Below are 23,136 nucleotides of genomic sequence, written 5' to 3' on the forward strand. Positions count from 1 at the left end.
GAACATGTTGAAAGCTTTTGTTTTATTTTAGATATTTGCTAGAAAAAAAATTTGATATCTCTTTTATGCTAAGTATGGAGAAATCTATAATAAATTGATAATATACCACCAGGTATTATGTAAAACAATATATATGTGTGGAGAAGGCAATGGCACCCCACTCCAGTTCTCTTGCCTGGAAAATCCGATGGACAGAGGAGCCTGGTGGGCTGCAGTCCATGGGGTCGCTGAGGGTCGGACATGACTGAGCAACATCACTTTCACTTTTCACTTTCATGCATTGGAGAAGGAAATGGCAACCCACTCCAGTGTTCTTGCCTGGAGAATCCCAGGGACGGGAGCCTGGTGGGCTGCCGTCTCTGGGGTCGCACAGAGTCAAGACATGACTGAAGCGACTTAGCAGGAGCAGCAGAGTCAGACATGACTGGAGCGACTTAGCATGCATGCATGCATTGGAGAAGGAAATGGCAACCCACTGCAGTATTCTTGCCTGGAGAATCCCAGGGATGGAAGAGCTTGGTGGGCTACCTTCTATGGGATCACACAGAGTTGGACACGACTGAAGCAACTTAGCAGTCACATCTTACCTCTAGTAATTTTATAAAAAATATAAATAATAATAGTCACATCTAATCTCTAGTAATTTTATAATATTCTTATAATTTCTCATAGAAAGATTTTTCAAAAAGGAGGAAAAAATACAACATGAAATTGTATTTTTCAATACACAAATCTGACCTGACATGTATTTTCCAGTTCAGGCTGTGGCTATCTAAAATGGTCTTAAAACTGGTATATTGTGATTTGGTTTGAAAGGTACAGGAAAGACTCCCATGCCTTTCAAGTAAGTTACATTTATTCAAAATTGTCAATTAAGTTATGTTTGTTCAAAATCAAAATAATCTAAAACTTGCTATTATGGAGGACAGTGTAGAGCGATATATCTCAATAGTTTTTGCTCAAGCCATTCCTTCTGCTTTGGCATCTGTTTGTCACTTGTGATTAGGCTAGGATAAAATAATCATCAAATGAAGTTCTTGTTTTAATCTGATTTCATAGTGCAATGATGATATGTGAATAGCTTTCATGAAAATACAATAAAAATATCTACTTTGTAGATTTTTTGAGCCTCCATTAAAGTAAAAGAAAAATATCCACTTTGTATATTAGCAAAAAACATATAAACTCGTGTACTTTGAAGTGTATAGTACATTGATTGTGCATTCCAAAAACACCTGTCTGAATTCTTATTTTGGAAGAACATAAATTATGCTATTCATAAATACCTTATTCAACAGTGTTGTTTGGAAAATAAGATCAGGTTTATAATAGTGCAACCACTCTACATGCAGGACCTTCAAATCTAAACATACAGGAAAACCAGATGCACCAAACCGGTGCATGTTTGCTTATTCTGAAGATAGATATATACTAGTATTCAGGAAAATGCAACCAACTAAACAAACAAATCTTTGTATTAATTCATTGAAGACTCAGCTGGGCAGATATCTCAGTGTATTAGCAGAGCATGTCTGTGAAAAAATAGAAATAATAGATTGGCTGTGTCTCTCTCATTCACATTTCCCTCTGCTTCACCCTTAGAGGATTTATTTATAAATGCTGTATTGCCTGTCATTGACTCCAAAGTGCCAGTTACTCCCATCAGAGTGTTCCACATCTCACTGACTGTTGTGTTATACATTTTCTTCTAAAGTTCCTTTTCTTCAGTTCAGTCACTCAGTCGTGTCTGACTCTTTGTGACCCCATGGACTGCAGCACACCAGGCATCCCTGTTCATCACCAGCTCCCAGAGTTTACACAAGCTCATGTGCATTGATTTGGTGATGCCATTCAACCATCTCATCTATTGTACCCTTCTCTTCCTGCCTTCAATCTTTCCCAGCATCAGGGTCTTTTCAGATGAGTCAGTTCTTCACATCAGGTGGCCAAAGTATTGGAGTTTCTGCTTCAACATCAGTCCTCCCAATGAACACTCAGGACTGATCTTCTTTAGGATGGACTGGTTGGATCTCCTTTCAGTCTAAGGGACTCTCAAGAGTCTTCTCCAACACCACAGTTCAAAAGCATCAGTTCTTTGGCGCTCAGCTCTCTTTATAGTTCAACTCTCACATCCACACATGACTCCTGGAAAATATACCTTTTACTAGATGGAACTTTGTTGGCAAAATAATGTCTCTGCTTTCCTTCAGTGTCATTTAAGTTTTCTGCGTCATTTTTCTGAAGAACTTAACTATCTTCTAAGAATTAAGAAATTACATAATGGTAAGGGAAGTATGGTCAGTTTTCATTCCAATCCCAAAGAAAGGCAATGCCAAAGAATGTTCAAACTAACGCACAATTGCACTCATGACACAGGCTAGCAAAGTATTGCTCAAATTTTCCAAGCTAGGATTCAATAGTAAGTGAACCGATAAATTCCAGATGTTGAAGCTGAATTTAGAAAAGGCAGAGGAATCAGAGATCAAATTGCCAACATCCATTGGATCATAGAAAAAGCAGGAGAATTCCAGAACAGCATCTTCTGCTTCATTGACTGTGCCGAAGCCTTTGACTGTGTGGATCACAACAAACTGTGGAAAATTCTTCAAGTGATGGGAATACCAGACCACATTATCTGCCTCCGGAGAAATCTATGTGCAGGTGTAGAAACAACAGTTAGAACCAGACATGGAACAACGCACTGGTTCCAAATTGAGAAGGGAGTACCTCAAGGCTGTATATTGTCACCTTGCTTATTTAACTTATATGCAGAGTACATCATGCAAAATGCCAGGCTGAATGAAGCACAAGCTAGAATAAAGATAGTGGGAGAAACATCAATAACCTCAGATATGCAGATGATACCACACTTACGGCATAAAGAAACAGGAACTAAAGAGCCTTTTGATGAAAGTGAAAGGGGAGATTGAAAAAGCTGGCTTAAAACTCAGCATTCAAAAAATGAAGATCATGGCATCCAGTCCCATCACTTCATGGCAAATAGATGGGGAAACAATGGAAACAGTGAGAGACTTTATTTTCTTGGACTCCAAAATCACTGCAGATGGTGACTGCAGCCATGAAATTAAAAGATGCTTGCTCTTTAGAAGAAAAGCTATGACAACACTGGACAGCATATTAAAAACCAGAGAATCACTTTGCTGACAAAAACCCGTATAGTCAAACCTACGGTTTTTGCAGTAGTCATGTATGGATGTGAGAGTTGGACCATAAAGAAGGCTGTGTTAAATAATTGATTCTTTTGAACTTTGGTGTTGGAGAAGACTCTTGAGAGTCTCTTGGCCTGTGAAGAGATCAAACCAGTCCATCCTATATAAAATTAATCCTAAATATTCATTGGAAGGACTGATACTGAAGCTGAAGCTCCAATACTTTGGCCATCTAGTGCAAAGATCTGACTCATTAGAAAATACCCTGATGCTGGAAAGATTAAAGGCAGAAGGAGAAATGGACAAAAGAGGGCGGGATAGTTTGATGGCATCACCGAATCAATGGACATGAGTTTGAACAAGGGAGATGGTAAAGGACACGGAAGCCTGGTGTGCTGCAGTCCATGGGGTCATAAAGATTCGGACACGACTGAACAGCTAAACAAGACAGCAAATTGGAGTATAGAATACTGAGTTTATATGTTATTTTACCTTTCATGTTTATCATCTGCTTAATAAGGTGTATCATTTACATGAAATAAAGTGCAAATATCTGAATTGATCAGTTCAATGATTTTTGGCAACAGTATACATCTGCAGGTACCACTATTACTGGGTATATTAGTCAGAATGTCCAGTTGAAGAGAAACAGTTGGAGATAAAGATAGATATAGACATATAGGTGATATATATATATATATATATATAGACAGAGATATATAAAGATACAAATACATAAAGAGATTTATTATGAATTATTTGCATTTAAGATTATGGAAACTGGGAAGTATTATGACTTTCTAACTGCAAGCTGGAAACCCCCAGAAATCAACAGTGTATAGTGTATTTCTTGTCCAAATCTAAAGCACTGAGACCCAGAAGAGCCAGTGGTTTCAGTACCTTTCTGGATCCTAAGGCACCAGAACCAGGGCACCAGAATCTTGATGTCCATAGGCAGGAAAAGGTGGGTGTCCCAGTTCAAGCAGAGAGCAAATTCACGCTTCCTCTTTCTTTTTGTTTTCTGATTCTCAGTGTATTGGACGAAGCTCACCTGTTTTGGAAAATAGTTTCCTTTCATCAGTATATTGGTTCAAATGCTGATCTCTTTTGGGAACACTCTCAAAGACACACTCAGAAATAATGTTTTACTATCTTCACCTACTCAAGTTGACACATAAAATGAACCATCACCAGGGCAGTGTTTGTATTTATCCTGTTTGAGTTTCCTCAGCTTCAACAAACTTGTAGATGTCTTTTGTCAGTTTTTGAAGGCTCTCAATTGTTATGTCTTTATTTTTTCTGCCCCATTTTATTGCTCTTTTCCTGTTTGGCAACCGAGTTTTATATTAAGCTATATTGCATTCCATCACAGATCTCCAATTTTGTTTTTTAGCCATTTTTTAAAAACATTTTTGTAACAGATTTTTGAAAATTATTAATTCAATTTCAATTTTCCACCTTTCAGTACATTTTTAAAAATTCATTGGTGAATTCTTTATTCATGATATATTTAACATTTTTTCCATTCTTTGTATTAGTTTATTTGTCTCTGATAACTTCCCTGTATCATAATATACATTTTTCACAATTCCTTCTGAGAACATCAGTATCAAGGAAATCTCTGTTTCTGTTTCTACTGACAGATTTTCTTATGACCATGTGTATATGTTCTTACTTATTCCTGTGTATTGTGGTAGTTGGGTAATATTGTCAACCTTTTAAAATGACATGCCCTTTCTTGAGCCAGATTACTTTAGTGGAGAACTGAATCAATCTGATCATTAGTTGGACAGGATTGGGATGTTTGTTAATGTTTAATTTGATTTGGTTTACAAATAGGTTCAAATACTTTTAACAGTGATATCAGAATATTTCCTTCTCTGGGAAATATGAGGTAAGATGAGATTCAGTAGATCTTTTTGTCTCTATTGCTGAGTCTCCATTTTGTGCTCTAGAAATCTCTTTATGCTCTATACCCTACTGTCAGCTTTCGGTTCAAGGTGCAGTTTTTCTTTCTCTTCAGTCTTGACTATGCTTTCTCTGCCCAGAAACATGTTTTTGAAGGATTTGTGTAAGAGGGGTTTCACTCAGCATTTTTATCGTCTCCCTGTTTGGTAGATTTTCCTCTTCTCAGCACTCTTCCAGTGATGAGAAGAACCATAGGTCTCTAATCTCTTATTGAATGTGGATCACTTTCTCTAAGTATTTCTCTTATTTTTTTGCATATTTGTTCTCTGATGATTTCAGTGAAGCTAGGATATTTATGTGGCTCTGGCTTCAATGTGAAAATTGCAGTGTGTTGCCACAGTCTAAACCACAGAAGGAACGGGTCTTTTTCCCACACACATACACACTTTTGTTGTTGTTGATAACTTAAATAATTTATTAGTAAGACTGTCCATTTATTTAGCCACAGATGATTTGAAGCACTCTGGCTAAGAGACAATCTTTATGCGTAGCCACTTTCCACCATTTTAGGACTGGTATATAACCTAGTCTGAATATCTTCAGAAAAGGAAATTCCATGTTGTATTAGATAAATGTGGAATCATTACTGCAATCTAGGCATTTCCTTTTGTGATCTTTGTTCTGTTATTTTTGGTGTTTAATATATATTTAGCATCTTCCTTGCTCTTACATATGATTATTAGATTTAACTTGAGACTATACTCTAGAGAATACCTTTCTCAAGTGATATTCTATTTTCTTTAGTTGTTCTTGGTAAGGAATTACTAATTTTTTATCAATCTCATTTTAAGCTGTAATAGAGTTACCCATGATTTTAATACAGTCTATTTCTTGCTTGGTTTCCAATCAGGAAGAGAAAAAAAAAAAAAAAAAAAACACAGGAAAAGAACAAGTGAGCTCTCATGGTTCTCAAAAATCATACTTCAGTTCACTTCAGTCGCCCAGTCGTGTCTGACTCTTTGCCACCCCATGGACCGAGGCACGCCAATCCTTCGTGTCCATCACCAACTCCTGTAGTCCACCCAAATCCATGTCCATTGAGTCAGTGATACCATCCAACCATCTCATCCCCTGTTGTCCCCTCCTCCTCCTGCCCTCAATCTTCCCCAGCATCAGGGTCTTTTCAAATGAGTCAGCCCTTCGCATCAGGTGGCCAAAGTATTGGAATTTCAGCCTCAGCATCAGTCCTTCCAATGAACACCCAGGACTGATCTCCTGTAGGATGGACTGGTAGGATCTCCTTGCAGTCCATGGGACTTTCATGAGTCTTCTCGAACAGCACAGTTCAAAAGCATTAATTCTTCGGTGCTCAGCTTTCTTCAGAGTACAACACTCACATCCATACATGACTCCTGGAAAAACCATAGCCTAAACTAGACGGACCTTTGTTGACAAAGTAATGTCTCTGCTTTTTAATATGTTGTCTACATTGGTCATAAATTTCCTTCCAAGGAATAAGCATCTTTTAATTTCATGGCTAAAATCACCATCTGCAGTGATTTTGGAGCCCCAAAAAATAAAGTCTGACACTGTTTCCACTATTTCCACATCTATTTGCCATGAAGTGATGGGACTGGATGCCCTGATCTTAGTTTTCTGAATGTTGAGCTTTAAGCCAAACTTTTCACTCTCCTTCACTTACATCAAGAGGCTCTTTAGTTGTTCTTTGCTTTCTGCCATAAGTTTTCTGAATGTTGAGCTTTAAGCCAAACTTTTCACTCTCCTTCACTTACATCAAGAGGCTCTTTAGTTGTTCTTTGCTTTCTGCCATAAGGGTGGTGTCATCTGCATATCTGAGGTTATTGATATTTCTCCCGGCAATCTTGATTCCAGCTTGTGCTTCTTCCAGTCCAGCATTTCTCATGATGTACTCTGCATATAAGTTAAATAAGCAGGGTGACAGTATATATCTTTGACATAACTCCATTTCCTTTGGAACCAGTGTGGTGTTCCATGTCCAGTTCTAACTATTGCTTCCTGACCTGCATACAGGTTTCTCAATAGGCAGGTCAGGTGGTCTGGTATTCCCATCTCTTTCAGAATTTTCCACAGTTTATTGTGATCCACACAGTCAAAGGCTTTGGCATAGTCAGTAAAGCAAAAATAGATGTTTTTCTGGAACTCCTTGCTTTTTCGATGATCCAGCAGATGTTGGCAATTTGATCTCTGGTTCCTCTGCCTTTTCTAAAACCAGCTTGAACATCTGAAAATTCAGGGTTCATGTATTGCTAAAGCCTGGCTAGGAGAATTCTGAGCATTACTTTACTAGCATGTGAGATGAGTGCAATTGTGCGGTAGTTTGAGCATTTTTTTGGCATTGCCTTTCTTTTGGATTGGAATAAAAACTGACCTTTTCTAGTCCTGTGGCCACTGCTGAGTTTTCCAAATTTGCTGGCATATTGAGTCCAGCACTTTCACAGCATCATCTTTCAGGATTTGGAATAGCTCAACTGGAATTCCATCACCTCCACTAGCTTTGTTTGTAGTGATGTTTCCTAAGGCCCATTTGACTTCACATTCCAGGATGTCTGGCTCTAGGTGAGTGATCACACCATCATGATTATCTGGGTCATGAAGATCTTTTTTGTACAGTTATGTTTATTCTTGCCACCTGTTCTTAATATCTTCTTCTGTTAGGTACATACCATTTCTGTCCTTTATTGAGCCCATCTTTGCATGAAATATTCCCTTGGTATCTCTAATTTTCTTGAAAAGATCTCTAGTCTTTCCCATTCTGTTGTTTTCCTCTATTTCTTTCCATTAATCACTGAGAAAGGTTTTCTTATCTCTCCTTGCTATTCTTTGGAACTCTGCCTATCATTTATTTTTTGTCATTTCAATTTTAAGGAAAAGGATGTTCAGATCAGATCAGTCACTCAGTCATGTCCGACTCTTTGCAACCCCATGAATCGCAGCACGCCAGGCCTCCCTGTCCATCACCAACTCCCGAAGTTCACTCAGACTCACATCCATCGAGTCAGTGATGCCATCCAGCCATCTCATCCTCTGTCGTTCCCTTCTCCTCTTGCCCCCAATCCCTCCCAGCATCAGTCTTTTCCAATGAGTCAACTCTTTGCATGAGGTGGCCAAAGTACTGGAGTTTCAGCTTTAGCATCATTCTTTCCAAAGAAATCCCAGGGCTGATCTCCTTCAGGATGGACTGGTTGGATCTCCTTGCAGTCCAAGGGACTCTCAAGAGTCCTCCAACACCACAGTTCAAAAGCATCAATTCTTCGGCGCTCAGCCTTCTTCACAGTCCAACTCTCACATCCATACATGACCACAGGAAAAACCATAGCCTTGACTAGATGAACCTTTGTAGGCAAAGTAATGTCTCTGCTTTTGAATATGCTATCTAGGTTGGTCATAACTTTCCTTCCAAGGAGTTGAGTGTCTTTTAATTTCATGGCTGCAATCACCATCTGCAGTGATTTTGGAGCCCATAAAAATAAAGTCTGATACATGTTTCCACTGTTTCCCCATCTATTTCCTATGAAATGATAGAACCGGATGCCATGATCTTCATTTTCTGAATGTTGAGCTTTAAGCCCACTTTTTCACTCTCCACTTTCACTTTCAACGAGAGGCTTTTGAGTTCCTCTTCACTTTCTTCCATAAGGGTGGTGTCATCTGCATATCTGAGGTTATTGATATTTCTCCCGGCAGTCTTGATTCCAGCTTGTGCTTCTTCCAGTCCAGTGTTTCTCATGATGTACTCTGCATATAAGTTAAATAAACAGGGTGACAGTATACAGCCTTGACGTACTCCTTTTCCTATTTGGAACAAGTCTGTTGTTCCATGTCCAGTTCTAACTGTTGCTTCCTGACCTGCATACAAATTTCTCAAGAGGCAGATCAGGTGGTCTGGTATTCCCATGTCCTTCAGAATTTTCCACAGTTGATTGTGATCCACACAGTCAAAGGCTTTGGTATAGTCAATAAAGCAGAAATAGATGTTTTTCTGGAACTCTCTTGCTTTTTCCATGATCCAGCAGATATTGGAAACTTGATCTCTGGTTCCTCTGCCTTTTCTAGTGAGTAGTTATATTAGATGGGTATTTATATTAGACAGATATTTAAATACCCATTAAATATCAAGTCTGTTAATAGAATCTATTTAACAAACATAATAGGTATGAAATGTGCATGTGTGAGACTAACTGAAAAATGTATGGCCCAGTATTCCCCTAACACTTCAGTTGGGGTCATGATATTCCCTTTCCTAAAGCTGCTAAATGACCCCCAGATTTTCCTTTGTTTATAAAAAAATGTTAGATCCATTTTGATCATCTTCCTTAACCCCATTATATTCTCATAGTAACTCTTCATTAAGAAAAGATTTGGAATCGGCTGGCTTTACTTTGGAAAATCCTATATTCACTATTTTTTTTTTCCTTGACGTGGTGTAAACAGCACTTGGTTTTACATTCTACAGCATGCTGAGAAAAAGTTCTCAAAGTACTGAAATATTCATGTTGTGATTCATTGCAGTCATTCTCTAGTGCCTTCTGGGTTTTGCAAGAATGAAACAAAGAGGAGTTATGTAAGTATCAGCAGTATTGGGGCTTTTCAAAATAAACTTATAAATGAAATATTTTGGAACAGTTTGTGTTCGTCAAAGATAAACTACTAAAACTAAGCAAATTTGGTAATCTCTTAGACTTTTGTAAAACACCTAGACAAAGAGCAGGTTATTATTGTAATAGTTAAACCTAGGTAACTCAGATAAATATTGAGGGACAATGCTTGAGAATATTATTTCTATTTGTAAAATTAGATAAACATAATGATTGTACATATTTAAGGGCCATATCTATCATACAATAAAAACACGATAATACATTTGGGTTTTATTATATCCTTTTAATTATTATCCAAGGCAGCAAAATTATTAGGTCTGTGTTTATTAAATATATTTTATGTCAAAGAGATTAAAAAACCAAGGTCAATTAAGGAGTGATGTCACCAAGATGGTAAAGAAAGAAACCCCCAGCCTCAGCCCTCCATGGATACCAATCACTAAGCAACTATTCATGAACAAAAAATGCTTGGGAGAGCCCACGTAATTGACTTCAGCAAGCCAGTGAAATGAGAAAACACCAAGAAAAGTCACAGAAATAATGAAGGAATCACAACCTCATGTTTCCTGCATTCTCTTGCTCCCAGGCTGGCAGAGCTCAGTGCTGAAAGAAAGCTCACCAACTACAAGAGATTCCTTTGCTGAAAAAGTGAGGATGAGATGAGAGACCAGCTTCTCCAGGGCACCACTCAAAGGACCTGCTTTGGTCTAACCCCACCCAGCCACCAGCGAAGCTGAGACAAGCAGAGGAAGCTAGAAAAAGGAGGAAGTGCAGCAGCCACCCAGGAGGAACTGGGGTTTCCAGTGTCCAGCTCTGCAGAGGACCCCCAGAGCTATTGCCACTGTGAAACCAGGTCCAGGATAGCTGCCTCCCACTCTTGCAGATTCCGTCAGCTTTCACCCCATGGGTATTTGTGTTGGCAGATGCCCACCACCTGAGTCCCCAGTCCTGCTTTGCTCTCTCTGCCCTCAGTAGGCCTAGGATCCACATGGCAGCAGCCCAGGCCTCAGTGGCTGGATGCATGCAGGATGCTAGCCTGCAGTCAACCCTCCCTGCCTGGCAGACCCTTGACATCAGCCCTTCCAGTTGCTCACTTGCTCCCTGCTGCCCTGACCTCACTGGCCTCTCCTCCACATGTGTGATCACAAAGATCCTATAGTTGTTTGAGTGCATGTTGACAGCCTCCACAACTGCTTGGGGGCCCGCATTCACTCCTCTCTCTAGTCCCTGGGTTTGTGCCATTGGATTCAACTACAACTGAGCTCCCAGCTAGGGGCAAGGGCTGGGGCCAGCTGCAGGCTCACTTGCAGTTGTGGGGACCCTGATGTACTTTAGTGGCTGCTGCATCTCTCCATATGCTCAGGACAGTGCAGGCTGGTGCTGGGAATCAGACCAGGGGTGAGCAGATGCAGCTGGAGGGGCTTGCTGCAGGTGGTGGAGGCCTGGAAAGGAGACAGGGAGGTAGAATGTGGTGCCACAAGCAACTGAGCATGCCCCTGGTCATTGGTATGCATACCTGTGGCTACAGGGTCTCCCTGCAAGCTGGAATTGGCGGCAAGGGGTGTGTGTGTGTGTGTGTGTTTACTATTGTATCCTTGTTGCTTAAACCACAACCTGGGGCAGAATAGACAGAATAATTGTTAATATTGATAACACTTTGGATGTATTATTTCTGTTTTACAAAAAAACTTTAAAATCCCATCCAAACCAAAGGGTGAAATGTAAGGCACATATTTAGAATTTGCAGTTCTCTTATTCCTGTTTTGAAAATAAAATGTAAGATAATCATAAACAAAGTCCTTCACAGTGAATCAACTTCTGAATTTGCTAAGTTGGTTATCATTCATAAAATGGTAATATAGCAAATGTAATTTCTTCTAATATGTAAAAACTAAATTTTCAAATAAATTACTAGTCCTTCTCTAAATAATTTAATAACAGAAGAATATGGCTTAAACAGCAAACCTCCCTTAAGAGTAGATCTGATTTCATTTTCAGAAATTATGAAAATTTGCTTCAGTGCTTGAGTACACTTTGTATACATGCCTTGTTTGGAAGCTAAGTTAATTTAATAATAACATTTAAAAGTGTAGTATTAGAGAAATGTATAATCTTATTTTCTTTGATTTACCCATAAAATAGTTGCCTTAGATATTAGCCTAAATGATTCCTCAATCAACTTTTATGTATTTAAGTACATCCCTGCAGATAAAAACTTAGATTTTTCTACTTCAATATTCGCAAAGCATGAGGCTAGCAAAGACTATCAGCATCTGGAGACAGCATATTCAGACAGATTGGTTCAAGATGAGAATAGCAGCAGATGAGAAAAGGACAAGGATTTAAACTACACAAGTTCACAAATATGGTGTTCACTTAGTACACATGAGGAAGTTGGAACTCATGATGGTTAAATGACTTACTCATGACACAAGAAAATGATAACCATCAGATATGAGGCTTATGTTTGGACTACATGATGAAGAAAGACTTGATCATAAATTAGTTTTCCCCAAATAGTGTAATGACCCTACTAAATTCTAAAAGAATTTGTTCTAAATAGTAGAACAAAATCATTGTGCATGTGTGTATGTGTGTAGTGTGTTTGTTTAAATATATGTGCCTTTGTGTTTTGTGGTAGAAGTTTAGAGGCATTGATTCCAGAATAAATCATTTCTACGTGTATATAGTAGCATTCGTAGTCCCCGTGGTATCTTATAGGATTACTGGACTGGCCTTTCTACTACTTTGCTGTACCCTCTGTCTCTGGCCAGAGTATGTTCACTCTCCCACATTGATAATGGTACTAGAGACTGGTATCCATTACCTATGCATGATATACTCATAATGTGTGGAAAGAGACAACTTTAGTAGAAGCGATATGCATTAGTTATTTGCTTCCTTTTTCTTCCCACCATCTCTTCCTTCTCTTCTCCACTTCCATTTGTTATCAGACATTACTGAAATTCTTCACCATAACTGCAGTATTCTAGCACCTGAGAAGTACAGATGAGTATGATTTATTCTAAGCCTTTAGAAACTTACTATAGAGGAGGAGATGGGAATAGTGGTTTCTAATATACAAGTGTTCTAATTAATTGACAATTTATGCTTTCTAATCTGTAAAGATTTGGCAGAGATTAATACTTGATATTTACCTGCAAAATTACTAAATGAAAATAAGACATACAGATAATTTTTCTAAAGAAATTAAATAGTTTATCAGTTTAGCTTTTTAAATATTTTATCAATTTAAGTTTTATCAGAAGTTGCCTGATCCTGTTGAGATGTTCACCTGGTCATTTTAGAAACATGTTAATTCTCTTCCCTCTCTGAAGGGCAGCAGGTACTCTCTGGTAAATTGTCAGGAGTCAGGTCTCAGCTTCAGACCCTGACATGTAAATCTCTTAAAGACACAGACTGGAACAATCAAACAGCCATTCAAGTTTGGTGCAAGAGCAGTAGTTGTACTATGTAGCATTTCTTTATAATGGTTCTTGAGGTAATTGTGACCATTTTATATTAAATTTTTAGGAAAAATTGTCATCATGTTTCCTTAGTTTTATATGTAATCTCTGACAATGTTATGTATTTTTATTACTAAACATTTGAAAAGTAAATTTTCAGTTGTTGTTGTTCAGTTGGTAAATAGCATTTGAATCTTTGTGACCGCATGGATGCAGTATGCTAGGCTTCCCTGTCCTTCAGAATCTCCTGGAGTTTGCTCAAACTCATGTCCATTGAGTCAATGATGCCATCCAACCATCTCATCCTCTGACACCCCCTTCTTCTCCTGCCTTCAATCTTTCCCAGAATCAGGGTCTTTTCCAATGAGTCAGCTCTTCCCATCAGGTAGCCAAAGTTTTGAAGTTTCAGCATCAGTCCTTCTAGTGAATATTCAGGGTTGATTTTATTTTGAATTGACTAGTTTAATCTCCTTGCTCTCCAAGGGTCTCTCAAGAGTCTTCTCCAGTACCACAATTCAAAACATCACTTCTTCAGCACTCAGACTTCTTTGGTCTAACTCTCATATTCATACATGAATGCTGAAAAAAAAAATAACTTTGACTCTATGGATGTTTGTTGATATCTGAGGTTATTGATATTTCTTCTGGCAATCTTGATTCCAGCTTCTGATTCATGCAGCCTGGCATTTCTAATGATGTACATTGCATATAAGTTAAATAAGCAGAGTGACAGTGTACAGCCCTGATGGACTCCTTTTCCAGTTTTGAACTAGTTCATTGTTCCATATACAGTTCTAACTGTTGCTTCTTGACCTGCATACAGATTTATCAAGAGGCAGGTAAGGTCATCTGGTATTCCCATCCCTTTAAGAATTTTCAGTTCATTGGGATCCACACTGCTAAAGGCTTTAGTGTAGTCAATGAAGTAGCTTTACTTTTTTTTTTTTTTTTTTTTTAATAATTCTCTTGCTTTTTCTATGATCAAATGGAGGCTGGCAATTTGATAGCCTTTTCTGCCTTTGCTAGCCAATCCTCTGCCTTGTTTGAGTCCAACGTATACATTTGGAAGTTCTCTGTTCACTTACTATTGAAGCCTAGCTTAAGAATTTTGAGCATTACCTTGCTGCATGTGAAATGAGTGCAAATGTATGGGAGTTTGAACATTCTTTGGCATTTCCTTTCTTTGGTATTGAAATGAAAACTTGGCTTTTCCAGTCCTGTGACTTCTGCTGAACTTTCCAAATTTGCTGGCATACTGAGTACACCTCTTTAAGAGCATCATCTTCAAGGATTTGAAATAGATCAGCTGGAATTCCATCACCTTCACTAGCTTTGTTCATAGTAATGCTTTCTAAGCCCACTTGGCTTCTCACTTCAGGATGTCTGGCTCTAGGTGAGTGATCACACCATCATGGTTATCCAGGTCATTAAGACCATTTTTATATAGTTCTCTGTAATCTTGCCACCTCTCCTTAATCTTTGCTGCTTCTCTTTTACTCTGGGTTTTTTAAATTCAATTTTCACTTGTTGATCAATTGTCTTTTCTCTAGCAGTGTGCCCTTGAAATTATAAATGTGAACTTAACAAAATGAATTGCCTTTTGAATAGAATTAGTTCTTTATGTGAACAACAGATACAGTTACTTGTTCTTCACTTCACCTTTACACTGAACAATTACTGTGTTCAGTGTAGTTCAAAGTTTGCTATACAGCTAATGTTTTGTTGTTGTTGTTGTTGTTGTTGTTGTTGTTTCAAAATCCAGCTACCATCTTATATTAACATTTACCAGTATAACTCAAACCTCCTAAATTTTGATAGATCCTTCCATTTGTTCTTCCTGTTTCCATTTCTAAGTTCTTAAAATACTATTTTCCCCGCAGCCAAAGTTATCTTTAAACATATACATATATATTCTCATTATCATAACCCTTCCTTGCACAATTCCCCCAATAGTTTTCCTTTGCAGTAGGTATAAAAAGCAAACATTTTTTCATGGCCTACAAGATCATCTAGTTTTTGCCTATTTCTCTGCTACCTTATACTACTTTCCTTCTTCATCTCTTGTATCATATACACAATAAATTCCCTTCTCTTTGTTTAATTTTTTAAGTCTTTATTTTATTTGTTAGAATATTACTTCTGTTTTATGTTTTGGTTTTTTGGCCATGAACCGTGTAGGTTCTTAATTACCCAACCAGGCATTAAACCTGTTCCACCTGCATTGGAAGGCGAAGACTTAACCACTGGAATTCCAGGGAAGTCCTTCTCCTTCCTCTTTTAATGTATCAAGTGTGTTTCTTTAGAGACCTCCTCTAACACCCCCAACTAGAGTCACTGCTTCATAACTCTTCTTAACTCATTGTCTTCATGAAATATGTCAAAACTTGTTTTATCTAGTTTACTTCCTAGTGTGAAAATGGTATCTCTTCAATAGATCAGGGACCTTTTCTATGTTGTTAGGTGCTAAAATCCTGGTAAGTTAGGTGATTCATGGTATATGATAAGCATTTATATCATTTTTAAAGTAAATTTATTGGATAGAAAGTGAATAATACAGTGTAACTTGCAGTGTACATTGTTTTGTATGGCATCTGTAGAAACTGTAGCTCATTTCATTAATGTTTTATGTCTCCCACACCCTGCTCCTCAAATACCTATGCCCTGATATAGTCAACTCCCCAAGTATGGGCAGGACCTGAATTTATGATAGGGTATGGCCTCCATGGTTAGGTTATGCCCTATGACAGTGTGAAGGAATTTTTCAGACGTAGTTAAGAAAGCTACTCAGTTGGATTTTAGCTAATAAAAAAGAGCAGAATTTCCTAAAGGTCGTGCTCTAATAAGATGAATCTCTGAGGATGGAAGCAGTAGCAGTTGCTCTCCTTTGGGTTTGTTGGTGATAAATGATTCAAGGACACAGGTTTATATTCCGTTTTGTTATTTCAGCATAACCAAGGGCATTGTCCTCTTACACATGTTCAAATCTTACTCATGGTAACAAGAAGGCACTAATTGAATTTAGAGACTTCTCTTATTAGAAGCTAACACAGAAGAAGAACAAAGAATAGAAAGTTTTGTCTAATCTAGTATCTTTGTAGATCCAATTAATAAGCTTTAAATAAAATAATAAAGTTGATTTAAAATGAAGTTTTATTCCCTCAATCATGTATCATTATAAATAGAAGAAAATGCAGAATATCCCTTTTTTAAAAAAATGAAGTCCCATTAATTTGTGAGATGAAAATTTGAGATGAATAAAAATCTTGCATTTCTGTAGAACAGTTTTATTACTTTAAAATGTTCTATTTGGGTATTTGAATTAAAGTCATCTAATTATAAAGGACTATGTATTCCATTTGATATTAAATTTAATATCATTTTTTTCTAGACAATGAAAACCCAAGGCTGTTAAATGTCAGTTACATTCCTTAGAATTTTTGCTCCACATTTAATTTGTCATTTTTCAGATTTTATACAGAGCAGAAATCTTGTATAACCTTAGAAACTTTAAACAATTACTTGATTAAGGCTCTTCAAACATGCTTTATAATTTTATAGCCAAGCTTTCATTTTAGGAATGTTTAAAAGTTCATCTTTCTTACAAGCTACAAGCCAGAGAGTAATTATGTTGATAGAGAAAATATGTGATTTCCAACATGATAGGAATTGTTTCAGTTTTCTCTTTTTTGAAGTAATATTCTTCCTGATCTGTGAAAGTAAGAGTAAAATAGTATAAAATGTGTCTTTTGGTTTTAAATTCTGATTTTTCCCCCTTGTTATTTGTTTTTTCAGTAGAGTGAGTTTGTATGAACTATTTCAGTCGAATAAATTAGTATCAGATAGTAATAATACCTATTTTTTTCAGTTAAAAATGTATTAGAAAATAGACAAAAAAGTTGGAAATGGGAGTTAAATTCTTCTTTAAGTACTATGTAAAAAAAATTAACCTTTCCCCTGATTTTTCCAAAGTTGTATAATAACTCATGAAGATCATGAAGACTGGAGACAAGCCATCTTCTGTCTTCCATCCTGAATTTACACTTTAAGAAAGTAATTTCAAATTAAACAAACATTAAGGATAGTATTCCAAAATGTTCCATGAATTTAAGTTTTTAACTTGTCTCTGATCCTATCACTGTTCACCTAAAAATGGTCACTTGGCAGACTTATAAGATTACTTATAAGTGCATCTGTTACAAACCCATTGAACTGAGATTTAAATAAAATATAAATTATATATCTATACATTCTATGTGTATGTTTTATACATATATATTTATATATGCATATATATTTTTAACATACAATATATTTTATGTATGCCTCCTACCCAAGAGAACATTAGAGCTTATATTATAAACCTTATTTTTGTAGTTTGAGTCCTTTTGAGATAACTGAATGTGAAGCAGATTGTTATAAGGGGAAATTGTTTTCCATTTTTTATATATTTTTCTCACAATATAAATAAGATTTTTGACTTTTCTATTGTATTGTAGTTATTACAAAGGAAGTATAAGAGTCAGCGTTATTTTTCTCATCACTAAGTTACATTGTAGAACATTTAACTCAAAAGTTTTAGAGTTGCCCACAGTTTTACATCAAGTTAGTGTTAGAATTTTAATTAAATTCTATGACCATTCTATTTGAATAATGAGACTGATATAACTGCTACTCTTTATACATGACATAAATATCTTGTAGGAAATAGTAGAGGAACACAGGCAATATTGCTTCCAAAATGTTGACAGATACAGTTTGCACAAAGGCTTTGGGGGGAGAATAATTAAAATATTCTGTTTACCAATACAAGGATAGAGGACATAGATTGTAAGGAATGTTAGCCTCAGAAACTTGTCATTTCAAATCATTAAAAACCAATTGCTCAGGGAAAGGATTAAAAAAAAGTTTGTGTTTGAGATCATACTTCGCAACTACAGCAGCTTTGCATTCATTTATAGGATAAATGTTTATTCCTCAGACTTGTCTCTTCATGTTCTGTGATTGAATTCTGATTCTTTCTGGAGGACAGTCCTCATGCAGAGTGTTCAAACAGAGCATGCTTTTCTCCATGGGACTTTCTATCTATGAAAGTAAAACTGGCCTCTCAGTTTCTTTACCTCTCATTAATGGTGTAGTTGCTTTGCAACAACTCTGAGCTTCTGGGTATAACCTGAAACCAAGCTCCCCAATAAGAGAAGGGGAAGGAGAGGCTAAAGAATAAGGCAAATCCCTCCAGGTTGGTAGATAGACCTTACTTAAGAGGGTTGTCCTGGATAGCTATGAGACAAGCAGATTCTCTACCCACCCCTTAGAATCTTAAAAGTTTACATAGTTTAACTGAGTTTATTCATGTAACTACTCTAGTAGCTTCAATACCACATTACTGTTTCAAGCTTCTTTCCTTAGGGCAGATTTTGGAAGTGGGAAAGGCAAGCAGAATGAACATTCCAATGATGGGCTTGGGTAGGAGGAGGGTGGCGGGGAGCTTCCAGTTACCTGGTTCTGGCTTGTGGTCACGTCATTTGATCCTCCTCCTCCTCCAACCAGTGGTCCACCACTCTAGCTTGCACTCCTGAAACTATGTCCTTACAAATAACGATGTCACCTCAACTGTTTCAACTTTATGTATCTTATTCTTCACCTGTAACCTCTTACATGTATATTTCATTCCCTCAGTGACCTTGAGAGTTCTCATACCCTACCAGGACGAGTTTACTGCAGAGTCTACCACTTTTACCTCACCACTTGGATATATCCACTCTCCTAATATCCCAGTTTAAATTTTTGCAGTGATTTATAGTTACCATTTGTATACATCTCCAGCCTCCATATATCATTCTATCCCATATTATACTTATTTTGCATTATCACAAGTCTAGCTAATTAGCTCTTCATTATAGTGCCTCACCATAGCACATTTTCCTGTGTAGTTGAGTAGAGATGGAGGAAAAACAGGCCGACTGATCTCATTATATATTTGTATTAGTAGAGTTCTTATGGTGAGTAGCAATCAAATTTTTCTTTCCTTATCTGTTCATTGTTCACTCTCTTCAGTGATTTTCTTTCAAACCTCCTCTCTCTTGAAAGTTCTGATAACTTTCCTCTATTCTCACTGTTGCTTCCCTCATAGCTCAGTTGGTAAAGAATCCGCCTGCAATGCAAGAGACCATGGTTCAATTCCTGGGTCAGGAAGATCCCCTGGAGAAGGGATAGGCTACCCACTGCAGGATTTTAGGCTTCCCTTGTGGCTCAGCTGGTAAAGAATCTGCCTGCAATGTGGAAACTTAGGTTTGATCCCTGGGTTGGGAAGATCCCATGGAGAAGGGAAAGGCTACCCTCTCCAGGATTCTAGGGCTTCCCTTGTGGCTCAGCTGGAAATGTGGAAACTTGGGTTTGATCCCTGGGTTGGGAAGATCCCATGGAGAAGGGAAAGGCTACCCTCTCCAGTATGCTGGCCTGCAGAATTCTATGGACTCCATAGTCCATGGGGTTGAAAGGGTTGGAAACGACAGAGTGACTTTCACTTTCACATTCTCACAGTTGGGTGATAATACTGACTTTTTAATTAGGGTTAAAATATCATAAAATTTGCTATCTTACCCAATTTTCACTGTAAAGTTCAGAAATGTTATATAATATATATTTACTTTGTTGTAAAACCAATCTCTAGCACCTTTGACTGACATTATCCAGAAAGAGTAATAATTAGAAGTGAACACCCACCAGAACCTCACTGCAAACCAGCGCCTTTTCCCACATACCTGCATTGATCACACTCTCAATTTGGTCATTCTACTTGAGATACTCAAACTCGTGAAAAAACTAACACTTTCACATGTGGAGTATGTCTGTTCCTACTTTCTTATTTCAGAGCATGAAAACAGCACTTCTCTTGCCTTGGCTTCCTCTCTGCTTGTTCATGCCCATCAATAGATATGCTATTCTCTGCCATATTAAATACAACTTTCTTAACTGTACTTACCCTCTCCATCTATTACTCTATTTTTCTTCTCCTCTTAAAAGCAAACAAAAAAATTAAACAAACAAAAAAATTCCTCTTAGATGTACTGTATATTACCTGCCTCCAATTTGTTTGTACCCATTCTCTCTCAATGTGTTACCAGTACCTTTTGCTGCTACCACTGTTAAGAAACCTCTCTTGCAATACCACCAGTGTTGCTAAATGTGAAGTTCATGTCTCAGCCTCTACTTCAATTAACATCAATAACATTTGCCATAGTCTTTCATTCGTTCTTCTTACACATTCTTAGAGTATGTCTTAGAGATGCCTTAGACATTCTTACACATGTCGTCTTAGACATTTCAGTCATTCTTCTTTACTGGTTTCTAGAACCTTCTGCTTTCTAATTTTCTTGCTCTCTCATCAACTTCCCCTGTCAGGCTATGTTGTTAGTTACTTCCAATTTCCCAAACCAGTTAATACTGGATGCCTTGGGGCTCAATCCTGCCATATCCTGACATATCATACATATCAGATACCTATCTATTGACTTAGTTGAAATTTATTTTAGGATATTCAATAAATATACAGTATACCAGTAGCTCATTCCTTTCTATTACTAAATAATATTCCATTTTGTGGAAATAGAATGATTGTTGTTGTCACCTAGTCATGTCCTGCTCTTTGCGACCCCATGGACTGCAGCACGCCAGGCCACCCTGTCCTTCACCATCTCCCGAGTTCGCCTGAGTTCATGTCCATTGCATCTGTGATGCCATCCAGCCATCTCATCCTCTGATGCCCACTTCTCCTTCTGCCCTCTTATCTTTCTTAGCACCAGGGACTTTTCCAATGAGTGCACTGTTCATATCAGATGACCAAAATACTGGACCTTTAGCTTCGGCACAGTTCTCTCTCTCTCTTTGCGTTTGATGGAAATTTAGGTTGTTTCCACTTTTTGACTGCTAGGAACAATGCTTTTAAGAACATCCCTACACTAAACTTTGTGTGAACTAGTGCTTTAGTGCCTCCTAAGTTTGTAATTTCTGGAATATTTGGTAGGTTTTTTTTGTTGTTGTTTGTTTGTTTGTGTTCTTTTTTTTTTTTCCCTGTTCCATTTTTGTGGGATTTTCCTTTCTTTCTCCTTCAGCTGCCACTATTTTGGACTGCTTTTTCCTATTGTAACTACCTAACATTTCCCCCTCAGGATATCAGTTCAATTCAGTTCAGTTGCTCAGTCAAGTCTGACTCTCTGTGACCCCGTGTCTGAAGCACACTAGGCCTCCGTGTCCATCACCAACACCCAGACTCATGTCCATTGAGTTGGTGATGCCATCCAACCATCTCATCCTCTGTCATCCCCTTCTCCTGCCTTCAATCTTTCGCAGTATCAGGATCTTTTCAAATGAGTCAGCTCTTCATATCAGGTGGCCAAAGTATTGGAGTTTCAGCTTCAAAATCAGTCCTTCCAATGAACACCCAGGACTGATCTCCTTTAGGATGGACTGGTTGGATTTCCTTGCAGTCCAAGGGACTCTGAAGAGTCTTTTCCAACACTACAGTTCAAAAGTATCAATTCTTTGGCACTCAGCTTTCTTTATAGTCCAACTCTCACATCCATACATGACCACAGGAAAAACCATAGCCTTGACTAGACGACCTTTGTTGACAAAGTAATGTCTCTGCTTTTTAATATGCTGTTTAGGTTGGTCATAACTTTCCTCCCAAGGAGTAAGCATCTTTTAATTTCATGGCTGCAATCATGATCTGCAGTGATTTTGGAGCCCGCAAAAATAAAGTCAGCAACAACTTACACTGTTTCCCCATCTATTTGCCATGAAGTTATGGGATCAGATGCCATGATCTTAGTTTTCTGAATGTTGACTTTAAGCTGACTTTTTAACTCCCCTTTTCACTTTCATCAAGAGGCTCTATAGTTCTTCACTTTCTGCCATAAGGTTGGTGTCATCTGCATATCTGGGGTTATTGATATTTCTCCTGGCAATCTTGATTCCAGCCTGTGCTTCTTCTAGCCCAGCATTCTTCATGATGTACCCTGCATATAAGTTAAATAAACAGGGTGACAATATACAGCCTTGACAGCCTTTGTTGTTGGTTGTTGACATACTCCAACAACTAGTCTGTTGTTCCTTGTTTATTTCCAACTGTTGCTTCTTGACCTGCATACAGATTTCTCAGGAGGCAGGTTAGGTGGTCTGGTATTCCCATCTCTTTTAGAATTTTCCACAAGTTTATTGTGATCCACACAGTCAAAGGCTTTGGCATAGTCAATAAAGCAGAAATAGATGTTTTTCTGGAACTCTCTTGCTTTTGCAGTGATCCAGCAGATGTTGCCAATTTGACCTCTGGTTCCTCTGCCTTTTCTAAAACCAGCTTGAACACCTGGAAGTTCATGGCCCATGTATTGCTGAAGCCTGGCTTGGAGAATTTGAGCATTACTTTAGTAGTGTGTGAGATGAGTGAAAGTGTGCAGTAGTTTGAGCATTCTTTGGCATTGCCTTTCTTTGGGATGGGAATGAACACTGCCCCTTTCCATTCCTGTGGCCACTGCTGAGTTTTCCAAATTTGCTGACATATTGAGTGCCGCACTTTCACAGAATCATCTTTTAGGATTTGAAATAGCTCAACTGGAATTCCATCACCTCCACTAGCTTTGTTCATAATGATGCTTCCTAAGGCCCACTTGAATTCACATTCCAGGATGTCTGACTCCAGGTGAGTGATCTCACCATCATGATTATATGGGTTGGAAAGATGTTTTTTTGTATAGTTCTGTGTATTCTTGCCACCTGTTCTTAATATTGTATGCTTCTGTTAGGTCCATACCATTTCTGACCTTTATTGAGCCCATCTTTGCATGAAGTGTAATGATATGGGAGGCCCAATTCTTTGGGAATAGGGGCATCAAGTTCTCTCTGTCCACTTCCTGCTGAACTGGAATGGTAGGGGGCATTGGGCCTCCTCATCTT

The sequence above is a fragment of the Bos javanicus genome, chromosome 12 (assembly GCF_032452875.1).
Source record: "Bos javanicus breed banteng chromosome 12, ARS-OSU_banteng_1.0, whole genome shotgun sequence".
Classification (NCBI taxonomy): domain Eukaryota; kingdom Metazoa; phylum Chordata; class Mammalia; order Artiodactyla; family Bovidae; genus Bos; species Bos javanicus.